This window comes from Xenopus tropicalis, chromosome 4 (genome assembly GCF_000004195.4).
Source record: "Xenopus tropicalis strain Nigerian chromosome 4, UCB_Xtro_10.0, whole genome shotgun sequence".
NCBI lineage: Eukaryota > Metazoa > Chordata > Amphibia > Anura > Pipidae > Xenopus > Xenopus tropicalis.
The window spans coordinates 65,914,658-65,932,167 of record NC_030680.2 but is presented as its reverse complement, the minus strand read 5'-3'; the positions used below and the strand labels follow the sequence as shown (position 1 = coordinate 65,932,167).

General features: G+C 36.6%; 1 protein-coding gene across 1 annotated transcript in view; it reads right to left on the bottom strand.

Annotated features, from left to right (window-relative positions):
- Window positions 1-17,510, bottom strand: part of banp (BTG3 associated nuclear protein) — a 209,829-nt gene that overhangs the window by 94,756 nt on the left and 97,563 nt on the right.

Below are 17,510 nucleotides of genomic sequence, written 5' to 3'. Positions count from 1 at the left end.
TTTAACAGTTTGTAGCACACATGAAAAAAAGCAGTTCTTTATCTCTATTGTTGAATACCCAAAGGAAAGCAAGAAAGAATGCAAGCCTTGTAGCCACACATCTTTAACATCCCCCCCCAAAAATTACATTTGCATACTTGCATGATATTTTTCTTAAATGTTTCATATTAATTTACTGCAGACTATGCTGGTTTAACTTAGCCTATTGTAGTATTGACACCTTTATGTATCTTAGCAGATGCCCTAAAGTGCATTCATTTTAGCAGCACTGAGAAAGTTATAAGGCACCACTACTGTACCACAAGCATACCTGTAGAAAGTTTCAAAAGATGTTTTCAAATATTTCAGAAGTAGTTTTTGACTGGCCACACCCATTGCCCACGGCATACTAACTGTATATTCAACAAATACTGGGTATTGGCTAGATGTCTATTGACGTGTATTAGAGGGAACTACATCCTAATAATAAATATGGCTAGAAATGGCATATTTTATATACTGAATGTATTGCATTAGCCTACAGGTTCATCATTTGTACAGTAGTAATGATCCAGGCCTTTCCGTTTATCACAGGAGCTCCTCATCTTGGGTTTTGCTAGGAGTGTCAGTGACACACACTAAGCTAAGCTTAGGGGTCTTTACAAATTATCAAGCAGAAAATGAGGCTGGCCTGTCATATAAGATGATGGTACAGGGCTAATTAATAATAAGGACATGCCAACCCCAAAAATAATTTTTTGCCTAATAAAATAAAACATAATTCTAAGCAACTTTCCCATATCAATTTAAGAAAAATTAGTGGTGTTTTAAAAGTTATTTGTAAATGTAACTGCTATAGAAAGCAGCATTTGCTGGACTCCTGGTTGTTACTTTTTAAACAATGTTGCAAGTGCCAGGCTCCTCCAGCAAGTCAGGTCTGTAAAATCTGCTGGCGTTTGTTACATTGTTTCAAAAGCCAGAGCCCCCAGGGCAGAGAATAGAAAGGACAGGCAGATACTGCTTTTAATAGCAGTTATATATACAAATTACAAAAAAAAAAAACAACATTACAAATATGTAATGAATGTATATTGCAAAGTTGCTTAGAATTAAGTTTTCTTTTATTAGGCAAAAAATTATATTTGGGGTTGACATGTCCTTTAAATTCTGATGCTAATTTCACTGGTTTCAGAGCTAACTTGTAGTAATTATCTGTATTAATTACTAATCAGCTTGATATTGTGACATTTATATTCTATATATACAGTATATTGTGCATTGGTCCCTTAGCTCAGTAACTGAAAGCAGAACAGAGCATGTGCAGTAAATCAGCAGAAAAGAAGATGGGGAGCTACTAGGGGCATCTTTGGAGGCACAGATCTCTGCTGTGGCTGGTACAGAAGCCCAAAACATAATGTACAACATTTTTGCCCTACTTCTTTAGTTAAGCTTTAGTTCTCCTTTATAACATATCTAATTGTTGGCAAAATGACCCTACCAAATAAATAGTACTCTGAAGGTCCAGCACCATCAGACAGTTATTGTGCAAATACTATTATAAGCTGCAAGTTAGCATATGTTTTTGCCCTTTAAAACAAGCACTCAATCCATCACACACAACAAATAAAAACTATAATTTTATTTACAGGACACCATTAATTTGCAAAGTATTTTGTAAGCTCTACGGATCTTGATCTCATACAAAAGAACATCATTTTAGGGGAGGTTGTTATGCAGCAGTATATAGAATTTACTACAGATTTAGCATCATAATTACCATTTCAAAAAGAGGAGCAAGCTACCTTGCATAAAGGTGATGATCAAGTAGTCTGTAGCAGGCTGTAATATTCTGTGCATTCTCAACGAGTCTGCCATGTATTCAACACACATAGCAAAGTACAGCAGAACTCAATGGAGAATAGAATAGGACGTTTGTACTTCAGACTCCTCTGAAGTAATATTTGTCTTTTTTTTTTAATTTTCCATAAAAAAACAATAAACAAAACACAAATATGAAGACAGCGCAGCTTGAATAGAGGATATGTCAACAGTCATAAATCACCATAAAGTAAACTCTTTGGCTCTCCATTTATAATTCTGCAGTGTGAGAGAATTCCTGTCAATCTAAATGAGCCTGGCCAGCTGAGCTTTTCTGCATAATCTACAAGTGTGATACAGGGAGGGGCAGAACTATTAGGGCTGAACATAGGTCAGAGAAGTCTGCTCTGTCCCACTGCCTGTCTGGTGATTGAAGCATTTTACTTGTGTTTCTATCTATATTTGTACTGACACCGTTAAATTCACATTAAAGAATTGTGAAGTATACAATTCCAAAAAACTATGCAATACTGAAAGCCATTTTTCAGTTTAAAATTCAGTGTAAAGCAGTATAAAAGGGTCTTTTACATAGTGAGTAAGAGGTGAAATGCATTTATACATATACTAGGAAACATTTACAAACACAGGGCAAATTTACATTCTTCATTATCTAATCGCAACCAATCGCATTTTTGCTTTTACTGTTCTACCTGCAGCTGGATGAACAAAGTTAATTACTGATTGATTGCTATAGGTTACTGGGCAAGGGCCCAATATTGGTAAATGAGCCCCAAGAGTTGCCAATTACTTATTATTATAACTCTTAGGGGCAGATTTATCAAAATGTCAGTTTAGAGCTTAATATATCAACACTCACCAACGTTCTATTCCTTTCTATGGGATTTTTAGAAGTGTATTTATCAAATGGTGAATTCTAACTTTCAGCCATTAATAAATATGCTTTTAAAAATCCCATAGAATGAAATAGAATGTGGGTGAGTTTTTATTAAGCTCTAAACTGTAAGGATATGTCCCCAGCATACCCTGGTCTCACAGGATGATCAACCTGGTGCACAGTGTGGGGGGAACAGTGCCCCCTAACAGGCAGAACGTCTTGAGAAATTGCTGGCACAACAGGTCATTTGCAAGCAGGTTTAACCTTGCGTGTTTATTTCAACGGACATTTGAAATAAACACGCAAAGGTTGAACCTGCTTGCAAATTACCTTTTGTGCCAGCGATTCCTTGAGAAGTTAAGCTGTAACAAGGATTGCCTCAAGTGGTACATACTAAGGATAATAAAAATCACAACACTGTAAAATATGTATCTATATTTACAATATAGGTCATGACCATCAAATACATGCACACAATAAAGGGGCAAGCCTTTATTGCACCTAATTTTGTTGTAGGACATACAGATACTGCACTCGGTTTTTAAAACAGATCATGTCCCTTGAGAAACCCCCGCTACTAAATACAGACAGAATTAAAATGTTCAAAAAGTGGTTGAGAGGCACAAAAACAAATATGCTGTAACACTGATAATATTGCATGCATAACTAAGTAGAAGGTAAACTGTAGCAGGCTTACATTTATACAGTGCAAATATGTACAGACACAGATGGACAACTTTTAAGTGGATTTGTCAACTTGTCCCTACCTGCAAGTGAAAGTCTATTCTTTTTAATTCTTTTATTTACTTATCCCTTAAAGGTGAAAGAAAGGTAAAAACTAAGGAAGCTTTATCAGAAAGGTCTATGTAAATACAGCCATAAGTACTTACAGTAATGCTGCACTGAGTCGTCTAACATAGGATTTCTTGTCTCATTTTTTGTAAACATGATGTTCCAGTATCAGACTTCCTCTCCCAGAAACATCCTTAATTCCCATGGCCAGAGTCTGCAAAGCTCTCTCCTCTCTCCTATTCCCCTCTCCTACGAGGAAGCCTGCCCCCTCCCTTAAGATTGTGTGATCTGAGCTATAACAGCTAGACTGCAGGCAGGAAGCAACTTATAATTGCAGCTGCTATCTTAAGTAACTTAGAAAGATTCTAAAGCTGTTTACTCAGGTAGATTAATGGTTTCTGTGGATGAAATATATTGTTCTAGGTGGCACTAATGTGGCAAATCTACTGGCAGTAAAATGCCAAAATGACTTTCCTTCTCCTTTAAGAATATTTGTACATGGTGATCACTGATTCAGGCCTCCCTTAGGCATTTTTACAAATATTTCCTATGGAAAAATTTTAGTACTTCCCTGAATATGCTCTGGGTATTTTTAAATAAAAATGCAGGAAATTAGATATACATGAAAATTTAGCATTCATTTTTAGGTGGCAGATTTGGTGTTTTACAGCTATTCTACAGTATATAAAAAAAGGAATCATCTGGGTTTTAACAGTAATAATACTACAATATTGCACCAAACTGTTTGTGTCTAAAAAAATGATCACAGTTATTGAAAGTGATTCTTTGCTTAGAAATCCCAGTTCATAGGTTATTATTTACTAAAAAAGCATTGCTCGGATATTAGTGAAACAACATCACATTCCCAAAATCCACTGTAATTTTCCAGCAAAGTTCTGCCCATATTTGCCATAAGCCTATTCTGCTGAATTTAAAAAATAGTGACTAAGAGCTATTTAAAAGAGCAACAAGATGCATAAATGTGGCGCAAATGGTTGTGCATTATTTTTTGATGATCTTAAGAGTTACCAAACAAAAGTTACAAGTTTGATTTTGGTATGGCATGTAGCTTGTAGATTGTAAGCTCTTTTGGGCAGGGCCCTCTTCACCTCTTGTATCGGTTACTGATTGCTTTATATGTTACTCTGTATGTCCAATGTATGTAACCCACATATTGTACAGCGCTGCGGAATATGTTGGCGCTTTATAAATAAATGTTAATGTAATGTAATGTAGCCAAATCTTTATTGGAGTATTTAGCATGTGACTGAAAGCAAAAATGATGGATTTGCTGCATCCCTAAATATAAATAATCAGGAGATATATGTACTGCCAACAAGTCAATCATAGCATATATCTTTAATTTTATGCCTGTCAAGGAAGTCATTGGAGGGGGTCAGAAACTGTAAACTGCTTGAGCCCTGAATACCAACATTTAGTGCTCTTTACAGTACATAGATTTATATGACGTAAGGTCCTATTAGACAACATCAACTGCACGAGAGAGTGCAAGAACTTGGCTCTGGCAGTCTGAATCCAAGTAGTATATCATAAATACAGTGTTATCATTTCAGTGAATCCAATAACTACCTATGAAAAGTTATTTCATTATATATTAATGTAGATAAATATACTTATTTTATAGATAGTTTAATTAATTTTTGCACATCCATCAGTCACAATGAACACTCACTTTCTGAACCCGACCTTCCATTTTGTGCCATAAGAATCACTAAATATAGTGAATAGGCTAAAAAAAAAATCAGAACAACCTAACCTATGCCAATGTTGGATTGCTATGAAGACAAATCATTAAACAACCCCATGCTTTCCATGTTATAAATGGATAAATTATGTTTCTGAACTAAAGTAAACACCAGACAGGCTATGTGTTGCAATATCAGATGCATAATAGTTATGCAGGTACTTCAATGTCACTGTGGAAGGGGAAATACTTGGTTACGGGAAAACTCTGGTTTTGGCCATTTATGTCCCAAGCTATTTATAATATGGCTGATATAGTAACAATACTTTGCTGTATATATTGAGGATAATTAGTTTTTAAAGCAGTCTCTATTGCACAAATTTATATCTGTTTAATGTTACTATTCTTTATGATTACCTGTTATTACACACTTATGGAGCACTTTAAAGAGATTATATGTCATTCACTCAGCAGTCTCTGCCCCAGTAGATCTTACAGTCTAAGATTCACACAAAGTAGGGTCAATTTTATTAGTCGAAAATGGTTATTCATGTTTTGAAATGAGGGAGGAAAAGAGACAAAGACACAGAGAGAATATACAAACTATTTGAAAACGGTGTCCAAGTAAAACTCAGGAAGCCCATTTAAAACTTTTGTTTTAGCCTTGGTTAACTCACATCCTATTAAGCCTTCTGTCATGCCAGAATAGTATTTCTCTGGCATGTCAAGGGTTATACCTGGCAACATTTGGTTTTGGGTCCACAAGAGACCCTTAATTAATTAACATGCAACAAGGGACTGCAGAAAGGAGACAAATTTATCTGGGTTAGAAGACAATTTGGAGCCAGACCAGTTGGGCAGGGAAGCTGGGCAATTGGTTTCTTTGATCTGTTACATAGTTACATAGTTACATAGGGTTGAAAAAAGACCATTGTCCATCAAGTTCAACCCATCCGAGTAAACCCAGCACACAACCTATACTAACCAATCTATACACTCACATACATAAACTATATATATACAACCAGTAATACTGTTGATCAAAGAAAGTGGGCTGTGGACCTATAACTGCAGGGGGGAACAGTTATAAGAAAAAAATGGATTATAAAAAGGGATCCATAACCCCTTTGCTTTAGGGTTCACATGCTCATAAATCATATATCGGTTATGAGGAGGTCACATGCTTCCTAATGATACCAAACAGGGACAGCCTATACCCACCAGTCTGTTGGGATAGTTTCTGGGGGACTGGGACATGAGACACCCCTCATGTTTGGTATTATTCTGATTGCCCACATGTGGATTAAAGCAAGCCCATATTTTCATAATAATATTGGATACTGGCAAGTGCCAATATTATATGACAAGAAACTGGCCTGAGAATTGCAGTCCTCTACAGGGGGTCATAAGTGACAAGTTCCTGGGCACTCTCCCCTCATGCATACGGTAATGAGGAATGGTCCCAGCAGGGTATAAAAGGGGAAAAGAGCCTCTTACTACAGCTCATACCTGAGGTGTGTGCCCAGGTTTCCAAACTCTTGCCTAAGGAAGACACAAAGGAATTACTTGGTAACGTACATAGGGTTTCTCTGTGTTTTATTCCATTTTATTTACTGTTTTGTATGTGTATGTCTCTTTTTGTAATATCTTTGTATATGCACTGTTTACTTTTGTAATATTAAATATAAAATAATAAGTTTTCTCCAGTTGCACTAAAAAGATCTCACATGCTTGTATGAACTCTTGGGCCTAAAATGTTCTAACCTCTGTATGTATGTAGAGGGAAAGTTATCTGTGTACATGCTAATTAATCAGTTGACTGCTAGCAGGAGAGTGTGTTTGATTTAACCCTTTGGCTTCTAGAGTGCTTGTTGAATCAGTAGAAGCTAACCCTAACTACAGTGAGAGAGAGTGTGTGGTACATTTGTGTATTAGGAGATAGTACCTGTTGTAGAGAGAAGGTAGATATGCAGATTAGGTTTCTATCGCCTGTTAATGATAGATGGTGGCAGCGAAACAGTTATTTGGGGCGATGGTGTGTTTGGGGGTGTCTGATGTTAGTCTAACCTGTGTGTATGGTGACCGAGTGCAATCTCTTGTTTCCCCATTCCAGTGTCACGTGCGTCTGAGAGTGGCGTGATCATGACAATTTCAATAGCTTATTTGATATTTAAGATCTTCTAATCTAGGACAATACCCTTGGCTATCTGGCCAAATCCAGTTATTGCCAGAAAGCCCAGATCTATCCAGAACTCTACTTATGATCTATGTATATTAAATTAAACTAACTTTTTGTGGGATTTGGTTCAAATGTAAAGCTATAAAGTTAAAACCATGCAAAACTGTGTGCATCTATAAATAAAACATTTGGTTCATGTTTTAACTTCCTGAGTCATATAGGTGACAAAATGCTTCACATTAATATAGGTATGGGATCTATTACTAATTAAATTGTTATGCCCTGTATTATTATGAAATTATTCTTTCTGCGAATGCCTGTGCATTTTTGCAGTGTTCCATCACTTCACTTAAAATACCTAAGGAGCAGAGATAGTACAAGAAAGAATGTATAGTGAACTTCTAGCCAAGGTCAAGAGGTTTGGGGATCTATCAGGCCTCATGGTTAATTGGGCTAAGTCCCACAGTGGGTCACCTCCTTCACATACCCAGGCATAGTAATACACAGAGAACCAATGAAATTTACTGAATTTAATTAACTTGACCCCTTAAGACCAAACAACATCACTGAGCCAGCCTGCCACTTTCCCTGCCTGGTCGTATTAATATCCTAAAGATGATCTAGCTACCGAAATTTCTTTATATGTTCTGTAATGCACCAATTCTGCCGACCAAGAAACGGTTTAGTGAAATAGATGCATGTGTAAGAGAATTTATCTGGGGGGGAGAACGGCCAAGAAAGATGCCAATGCCTCAAACCTCAGTCAAGAAAGGAGGATTAGTCCTCCCTAACTTCTTGTTATATATTTCTATGCTAGTCAACTGGTGTATGCGTGGTGGTGGTTCAATCCAGACCCCAATAACCAAGCTACTGTATTGGAAGCCATGGTAATCTCCTTATTTGAAGCCTTGGCAAACCAGTTATTTAGAGGGTTCTTGTCAATATACCCTTTAACACCTCCCATGAACTGTAATCCAAGTTTTTTCCAGGAACAGTAGAAACTGCCTATCAAAAAGCAACTAGCTGGTCCAAATGGACACCACTTTGGGGCAATAACACCCTTATGAAATGTAGGTCTTTCACAAATGCTAACCTCTGGCCGCTGCAGGGGTGAAAAGCTTAAGTGATGTGGTTGAATCTGGAGCTATTAAGCAATATGCTCAACTAAAAGAGGAGTTTGGCCTGAAAAATCGCATTTTATTCAGGTACTTCCAACTGAAACATGCTTTTCAGGCCCAGTTTCCTAGGGGAGCCCCCACTATCACAGAAAGTACCCTTGAATCTCTTCAAACCCCTTAGCTGGTTTTATGCTGTTTAATTACAAGGAAACTTTGATTCCGTAAACTATATTAAGACTAAAATGGGCCCAGGACTTCCCTCAGCAAGATGAGGAAACCTGGGAAGATTTACTAGAACAAATACCTGAAACTAACATAGCTACAAAAGACCGCTACATTCACATTAAATTCCTCAAGAGAGTGTATTTAACCCCCCACAGGCTGGCGCAAATATATCAGGGCTATCCAGATGTGCGTGTGAAATGTAACATAGACCAGGGCAAATATTTTCATGTATTCTGGGACTGTCCCAAAATCCAGCAGTTTAGTTCTGGGCCATGACACTAACCTATATCAACTCCTCATTTGGATTCCCAAATATTCCGACACCTGCATATTGCCTACTGGGATACACCAAAGGTTTTACTTTTATTGACTTGGAAAGTCACAGAACCACCTACCCTGGGATTCTAGATTAAGTTGGTGGATGACACACTTCCACGACAGAAACTCACCTACTTGGCACAAGGGTGTCCTGACAAGTTTGAGTAGTACGAGCAGTACAGCGCATTGGCATAGCCCAGTTGGTTGCCTAAGAAACCTTAGTTTTGTAGACATGCAATGCTAAGTTTGGATCTACTTGTGAAATAAGAACACCTACCACAGCTTTCCATCATCTTTCCTCACTTTTCTATTCTCTTTCACTTCTTACTTTATTTCCTTGTTTGCATAAAATCAATAAAGAAAAAAAAACAGTGATTTCAAATGCATTCCATCCTGTCCCTTATGGATAATGGAACCACTAATTCTGTGGCCTTGAGCAGTGTTCAACACCCCTTTAGGAGAACAGGGAATGATTCTAAGCAATTTGCTATATAAATTGGAATAAAGCTCTGGCACAATAGCCCATTTTTACTTAAGTGTTCATTTCTTGGCCAAATATGGAAAATTTTTGATAGTGCTAAGCAAAATGTTGTTACACAATAGATGCACACAGACATTTATTGTGAGTGCTACTCAATGTAACAGGGGATGAACATCTAACTTATACTGACAAGCCCAGACGCACAGCCCTTGAGAAGCGAGAAATAAAACGGAAAGCATATGCTGTGAAGATTAAAAGCTGGCTGACTGAAAAACAGCACTGACTGTGGAGCTAAAACTCCATTGCACAATCAAGTGTAATGTTTCCAGCTCAATGTGCCAGAGGAAATTCTGCAATGCAACTTCTTTGTGATCTCAACAATCTGTTCCAATGGCTCTGTGTGAGAAGCATGTCACTTTGTGGAATCAGTGTTTATATTTTGTTTTTCTTTCCACCTTTCCCATTGTGGCATTCAGTAAACTGCAATACAAGGAGCTCTCTAGAAATATTCACTAATATTGTTAGGAAAATTTGATCTGTCAAAATATTGCCAGCCCTGCTTCTATTCCTCAAGCATGGACGTGGGTCAGACAATATATGACTGACAGTTCAGATTTTATTATACAGCATTTTAGGTGCGGGTGACAGGTCCCTTTAAAATAAGATTTATTATAAGTCTTTGATTCATATAAGTTTTTGGTTTGTTTTTACAGTGAGGAGTTGAAGGCACACTCACTTCCAAAACTGGCCCAACAAAACAACACGGTAACATTACATAGAAAATAAATTTCTTTTCCTGAGCAAATGGAATTGCAACGCTAATGTGGCTTGACAGGTCAAATGCGTAGAACAAAATATTACAAACAAACTCTTGCCAATCAAAAGCTGAAAACATATTGTACCAATCTTTTCTAACTAATAGCCAGCATTTGTACATGCCAATTCTGGTTTCATCTGTTGCTTTTTATTCAGCTCTAAATGGAGCTGAGAGGTAATAAAATTCTCTAATGAATGGTAAGCCATGCATTAACCTTTTTAAGTAGAAAATAGCCTTGACCTCAAGATGATAAATAAGACAGCAGATTAACACAAGATGCCATGAGCCAGTCATCAGGGCATATGAAAAACATATTTTATTTCCTATCCAGGCACCATACTGAGTGAAATATGATTGTTCACCTTGGCCTTTCCAGCTGATATACGCAATGCTTGAACTCAAAAAATGTTTGAACACTTCATTTTATTACTACCCTCAGTTGCACAAAATGGGTCAAGTGGAACAAGAACTTTAATGCTATATACTGTTTAATCCATGTTGTATCCATCGCATAAACTGGAATGCAGACATTTCATTGTAAAATGCATCATTTAGCTTTAGGCAGCAGTAGAGCATTGGTAAGTATGATGCACCTTGGGTGAGAATTAATAACACCTATATGCCCAAGGTTACCGCGTCCCCAATATCTGAACTGCACTGTACGAAAGCATTAATTACAAGGGGACATATAAAGATAATTAAGGGGGCTGTTTTGACATGGTTCAGTAAGATAAACAGATAATATAGTGGTGAACAACAGTACTGGTCTTCTGTGATATCAGCCTATGAAAGGGAAGTTGTTTTTATACTGATGCTGCACAGTTACCTTTACAGGATAAAAGAAATAGGTATTGGCTGGAAAGGCCAATAAAGTGAAGGTAAGGGCAAATTCAGTTCATTTAGATGTCATAAAATATTTAATTTACTCAATGTAGAATGAAACTACAAGAGCATATGGAAAATTTGCAACAAAATTTAGCATGTAAATAAGTGTGCTTAATTGATCTGCCTATCAATATATATATATATATATATACACATATACATACATACATACATACATTCACATCATCCTGTCGACGATCCCCTGTGGTTCGAAAAGCGTCGATGTGAGCGTGGAGCAATAAAATCTATTTTTTGATATTTTGAAGTATATTGAGCTGTGAGTGCTTTCAACTGATCTTTTGCGGATAATTTTTTAGTGAGCACCCGGCGTGTGGCTTTGGAGTGGTGAGTGCCATCAAAAGAACAGATTATATATATATATATATATATATAACATACACATTAAAAACCAAGAGGGAGCTGGAGGAGATCCTTTAGCTAATGGCAACTTTTGTCAGGTTGCATATGATTGATGCCACTGTGTGCCTGAAGTTATTTGGTACGTAAAGGTAAAAATTAATATGGTATGGTATGGAATATGGATCCTTACATTAAAATTCTTTACAGTGTAATTAGTAGAGAGGTTAACACAACATGGATGGCCTTGCATGTTTCGTGCCCAGCAGGGCACTTAATCATAAGCCTATGATTAAAGGAGAAAGGTAAAAACTAAGCTGTAACTTACATAAAATTACAGTGTAAAGTCTGGAATTTGTGTAAAGTCGCCATTTATTTTAAAACTTTTTACATCGTTTTTTCAGCAAATTTCATTTTACACAGCATATTAAGTAGTCCCCATAGTCTCTCTAACTATGCCGGCACCACAGCACACTGCCACAATTACAAGACTATTACAATTATAATTATGTAATTACCGATAACAAGGAACGGTCAACTCAAGAATTGAAACACTAAGGAGTGGATATATTAAAAAAATCACATTTTCTCTCTACAATTTAGCTTTTGTTAATACTACATAATCTAAATAACACTACCTAAAACCTGTTGAGATGCCACAGAAGTCAATGGATAGTGTTTCATAAAGCATTCAAGCAAGTTGAAAATTGTATTTTTTTTTTCAAGGTTGTGCAAATTTCCACCGTTTTCGACAAATGTGCTCCTAAGGGGTAATGTCACCAATAAGTTTTCTTTACCACTTTGTGCCTGAAATATAATAATTTTGTGAAATGCATTTGTCATTCATCTCTTTTAATGGGACCCTATGGGGCTGATTTACTAAAGGTGGAACAGGAGTATCCAAAAGAATTCCCCACAGTAAGATTTTTTTTTTTTTTTTTAAGTTTGTAAAAAAATTGCTTGACAGTCAGGAAATATTTAACCAAAGTGACATATTTATTACAACTGCTTATGACATGTTCTACTGCTTATAGCATCACATGCAGGGAGAAGGGATTTGGACAAATGTTTTCCAAGATAGAACATAAAATTGTTAAATGATTGAAAAAGCTTTACTGAGCAGTAATGAAATTAACAAATCAGCCTCTAAGTTAGCCCTTGTGCAGCTTGATGACCTTCCTTTGAGTAGAGATTTTCCTTCCGTAAATGCCTAAATCTGGCATTTTATTTTGCAAGCAGCTGACATTCTACTTGCTTTATCCATTCAAAATGGCGCAGCTGTGAAACCAATTTGCATTTAAGAATGGCTTTCACATTCTGCATAGCAAAATAGGGGCTTAATGTCATATTCTGTATGACGGTACCTGGACACATATGCAATGTTTAGTCAAAAAAAAAATTAAAAAAACCCAAAAAACATACAACCGTCTGTGAGGTGGAAGTTTTGAATGTCGGTCTTGCTATGGTCACTCATCAGACATTGGACAGGGAATAAAGCCGCTGATGCTGCAAATAACCACCCAGGGACGCATAAAGATGATTTCCAGCCACCATGGAACAGTGAGTTAGCACTCAGCCTGATCCAAAGCATCCCAGGGAATACACAACCTATATTATGTCAGTGGCACAGCAGGAATGTTTTGTTTTTTCAGAATCCAAATAAAGTAAACCCATTTCTTGCTAAATAATTTCACAGGCAAAAATCAAAAGTGCTTAAGCAGTTGTTTTTATACAGGAAACAAACAATTAACTGGGATGAAAATGTAAAAAAAAAAAAAAAAAAGAAAAGCACTACTGCAAAGCAGTTGCACAATCACGTCAGTTTGTTAAATGAAAATGCATTTTGTTAAAGGACCAGTTATGGAGGTGCTTCCTTTATTCTATAACTACAATTTTTTTAACAATGCACAAACAACACACACATAGCAAGCAGAAATCTTGAACTACATTTGAAAACAAAAGTTTGGGCAATCCTTGACATATTACATATTTAGGTAATTTTTGTAAGTGAAAAATATTGCAGGAATCAGTGTGTCAAAAAGAACTTATTGGCAAGAATAAACACACAGTTACATTATGTTTCATAAAACATAGGAACAAGGAAAATAGTAATGGTAGCATGTGCAAAAGTTTGGACACCATAGTAAGTCAGTATTTAGTAACCCATTTGGCCAAGATCACAGTTTGTAAATACCTTTTGTATCCAGCTAAGAGTCCTTCAGTTCTGCATGGAATATTTCCCACCCTCTTTGAAGATCACTTCTATTAGAGATTTTTGGGCCCTCTTACATGTTTAAGATCTACCCATGGAATTTAAGTGATGTCAGTCAGGAGACTGTAAGGGCCATTCCAAAACCTTCAGCATGTTTCTCTTCAAGTAGCTCATGATGGCCTTTGAGGTATGTTCAGGGTCATATTTTATTGTTGGAGTAATTCCCTTTTCAGCCTTAGATTCTTGGCTGCAACACATCCCCAAAGCATAATGGTTTAATTTTTTTCAGATACCCAGTTGCTTAGAGGAGCCCATGGTAGTTGAGTGGTAGTTTGGGGTGTCAGATATCTTAGTAAGCTCTGCAATTGTCAACAGGTAACAACTCCCAATGGCTATTAATGCTTAATGAACTAAGTTTGGGGACACGGCAAGGGCAGAATTACTATTTTTCTTGTGTTTATGTTTAATATTTGTAAAATAAATTGTAACTGTGCATTAACATTTGCAAATATGCTGCTGTTTTAGCACACTGATTCCTGCAGTAGTTACTTCCTACTTTTTACTTGGAAAATGAACTAAATTTGTAATTTGGAAAGGGATGTGCAAACTTGCATTCAACTGTATAAGTAGGCACCAAGCATTGGTGTTTCTCTTGACATTTTTTCCTGGCACAACTGAAATGTCCTAACTCACCTAACTTTCTTTTCTTTTTTTTTTTTTTGATAGGCTACTTTCAGATTTTACCACGGCAGCTTACAGTGTGTGGTGCTATAAAATATTTGGTTCACTATGGTGTTACATACATAAGAAAAGAGCAGAGTGCTTTCAAAATTCTAAGTTCTACATTATGGGTGGTATAGTTTTCAACAGTCAGGGACAGTTATCAGGGATGGCAAAAACCCACTTCTTGTAACTTCAAAAGCCAAATATACATATATTTTTAATTGGAATTTGGCTCTTCCAGTGCTCCGTCGCCAAACAGGTAAGTGGGGTGCAAGTTGGTGGGGGGGGGAAGCAGCATCCCCAGAACAGTTGCTGCCAACAACAGCAGCATGATGAAATGATTAAGAAAAAAAAATAAGGCAGCTGTCATTCTGCAGGTTAATCCTAAGAAGCCTTACCATTGAACAGCTAGTATGCACACAATCCATGTGTTCTAGCCTTCCCACCAGAAGTTCCAAAGCTGTGGGACTGCATCCCAAATAATGGCTAACTTTAAAATTGACTTACTGAGAATATACAATCACTTTATATTCCACATTAGCACTAACAGACTTTTAACTTTGTCTTTAAAGAGTACATTTCTTAATAAAATAGTACGACTGCTTACAATAAGCCTGCATTACAGAACTTTTCCCTCAACTAAGAAAATTATATAAAAGAGAAGATGGTTATAATTATTATATTTAACTTCTTTCTTTTTATTTGAGACACTTGGAATTGAGTCACATTTGGAGAATTGAGTTTTTCCATTGAAATCAGATTTTGGCCTTCTCCATAGAAGATACCGTGGTTACTTTTAGCAAGCAGCCAAAAGCCCAGCGTAAGCAAATAAATTCTGCTTCCCCTTTATCCAGGCCATGATCCAAAATGCTGCTTTTAATATAAACTGTACTGTTATTTAACAATACAAGTGGCAGTGAGCAATGCCCCATACAATTCTCCAAAATCCAATATTTTTACAAGCGGCATTTTTTAATAGCAACTTGGACACCTTTACTCAACCTGCTCAATTCTAAAATATTTAAGTGCATATCATGAAGAAGTGATTGCCTCAGTGTTCTTAGGGACAGCAAAATTGAGATAAATAATGGCCGCAGATTTATTAGATCAGCTCCATAATAAATATTTTAAATAATAATATTTTTAATAATAATAATATTTTTAATGTTGTCATTTATTATGGGCAGTTATGCATTTGCTGTTGCTTAAAGGGGAACTCTGGCTTCTAAACAAAAATCTGATAAAGAGCCCCACACAACACAGAAACCCCTAATATACCTTTCACTGTAATCTGTTTCTTCAAAAAGTATGGATAAACACCATTTTTATATGCTGAAATCCAGCTGCAAAACAGTTTTTATCTTTCTGCACCATTCAAGTCTGGGAGGGGAGGAGAGACTAAAGCACTGATGTTACATATTATAACAACTTCTCCACAGCTTACAGACAGCATGCAGGGGCTACTTAACACACACATTGCACTGTGATGTTCCTTTCTTAATTGAAATCACATGTGCAGGGAATTGTGGGATTTGGCAGATGCAGGCTGAAGGCAGGCTGAGCACAGTCGACTGCTGTTACATTTTCAAAGTAGTCCGCCAGATCAGCATTAGAACAGGTGCAAGGCTTAGTTAACCAAACCATATTATTACATTATAAATCATGAAAAGACTGCATATTTTATTAATTGATGTATATTGTATAAGTTGCTTGAAATTATGCTTTCATATTTTCATTTTGGAAGTACACTGATATTTTGACAAAGGTCAAACTTGTACCTCATTACAGGATATGGGGCAAGTCCACTTTTATTTCTATTTTTACTTTATTCCCAGCACGAATTATTGGATATAAAATAATGCCTTAATTAATTTTATACTCAGAGAGACATATGTGGATATCCTCAGGGTTTTTTTGTTTGTCCATTTGTTTGGAACAGGTATGGGATCTATATGCTTGGTACTTGGGATATTATACAGTACAAGGTACTATGTTCCACTGTCTATTACAGAAAAAAACACATCCGTCTAAGAGCTAAAGAGCTGTTTCAATGTGATTTTTTTATTTAGAAATTTTAACATGAGGTAAGACACTGTTTTCATCTTTCCATGTACCTTCCTCAATCTCCTAAATTGTGTTATAAGCTGTATTTTCTCTTTTTAGGTTTGTCAAAACCCCGCACACAACTGAAATTATGTACAGAGAGCCTTGCTTGTTCAGTCCAGATAGAGCTGGCCTTTCCCTCCAGTGCACTGGATATACCTAACTTTTTAACAACAGCGTTTCTCTATATGTATAAACGTGTTATAATCTAAGTGGGTCTGATACTGAAGTGCAAGTTGAGCGAATTAAGGAAGAAAACGACTGTACAGAGATGGGATCCGTTATTGGTTATCCTAAAAGCTCTGAATTATGGGAAGGCCATCTCCCATAGGCTATATTTTAATAAAAATTAATCAAATAACTCAAATTTTTAAACATGATCTCCTTTTAACTCTGTAATAATAAAACAGTACCTTGTACTTAATTCCAACTAGGGATGCACCAAATCCAGCTTTGGGATTCGGTCAAGATTCGTCCTGGATTCAGATTTGCCTAAATCCACACTCCTGGTCGACAGAATCTGAATCCTTAAAATCACGTGACTTTTTGTCACAAAGATGGAAGCTGAAAACTTTTCACCATGCCCCATGTGTAACGCTTCCTTGTTTCGGTTCGGTTCAGAATTCGGCTGAATCCTTCACAAAGGATTCAAGGCTTGGCCAAATCTGAAAATACTGGATTTGGTGCATCCTTAATCCCAACTAAGATATAATTAATCCTTATTGGAGGCAAAACAACCCTATTGGGTTTATTCAATATTTAAATGATTTTTAGGAGACTTAAGCTATGGAGATCTAAATTACGGAACGCTCGCTTATCGGGGAAACCCCAGGTCCTGAGCATTCTGGATAACAGCCCATACTTGTATCCCCTTTTCTTAAGTATGGACTGCTGAGGAATAAT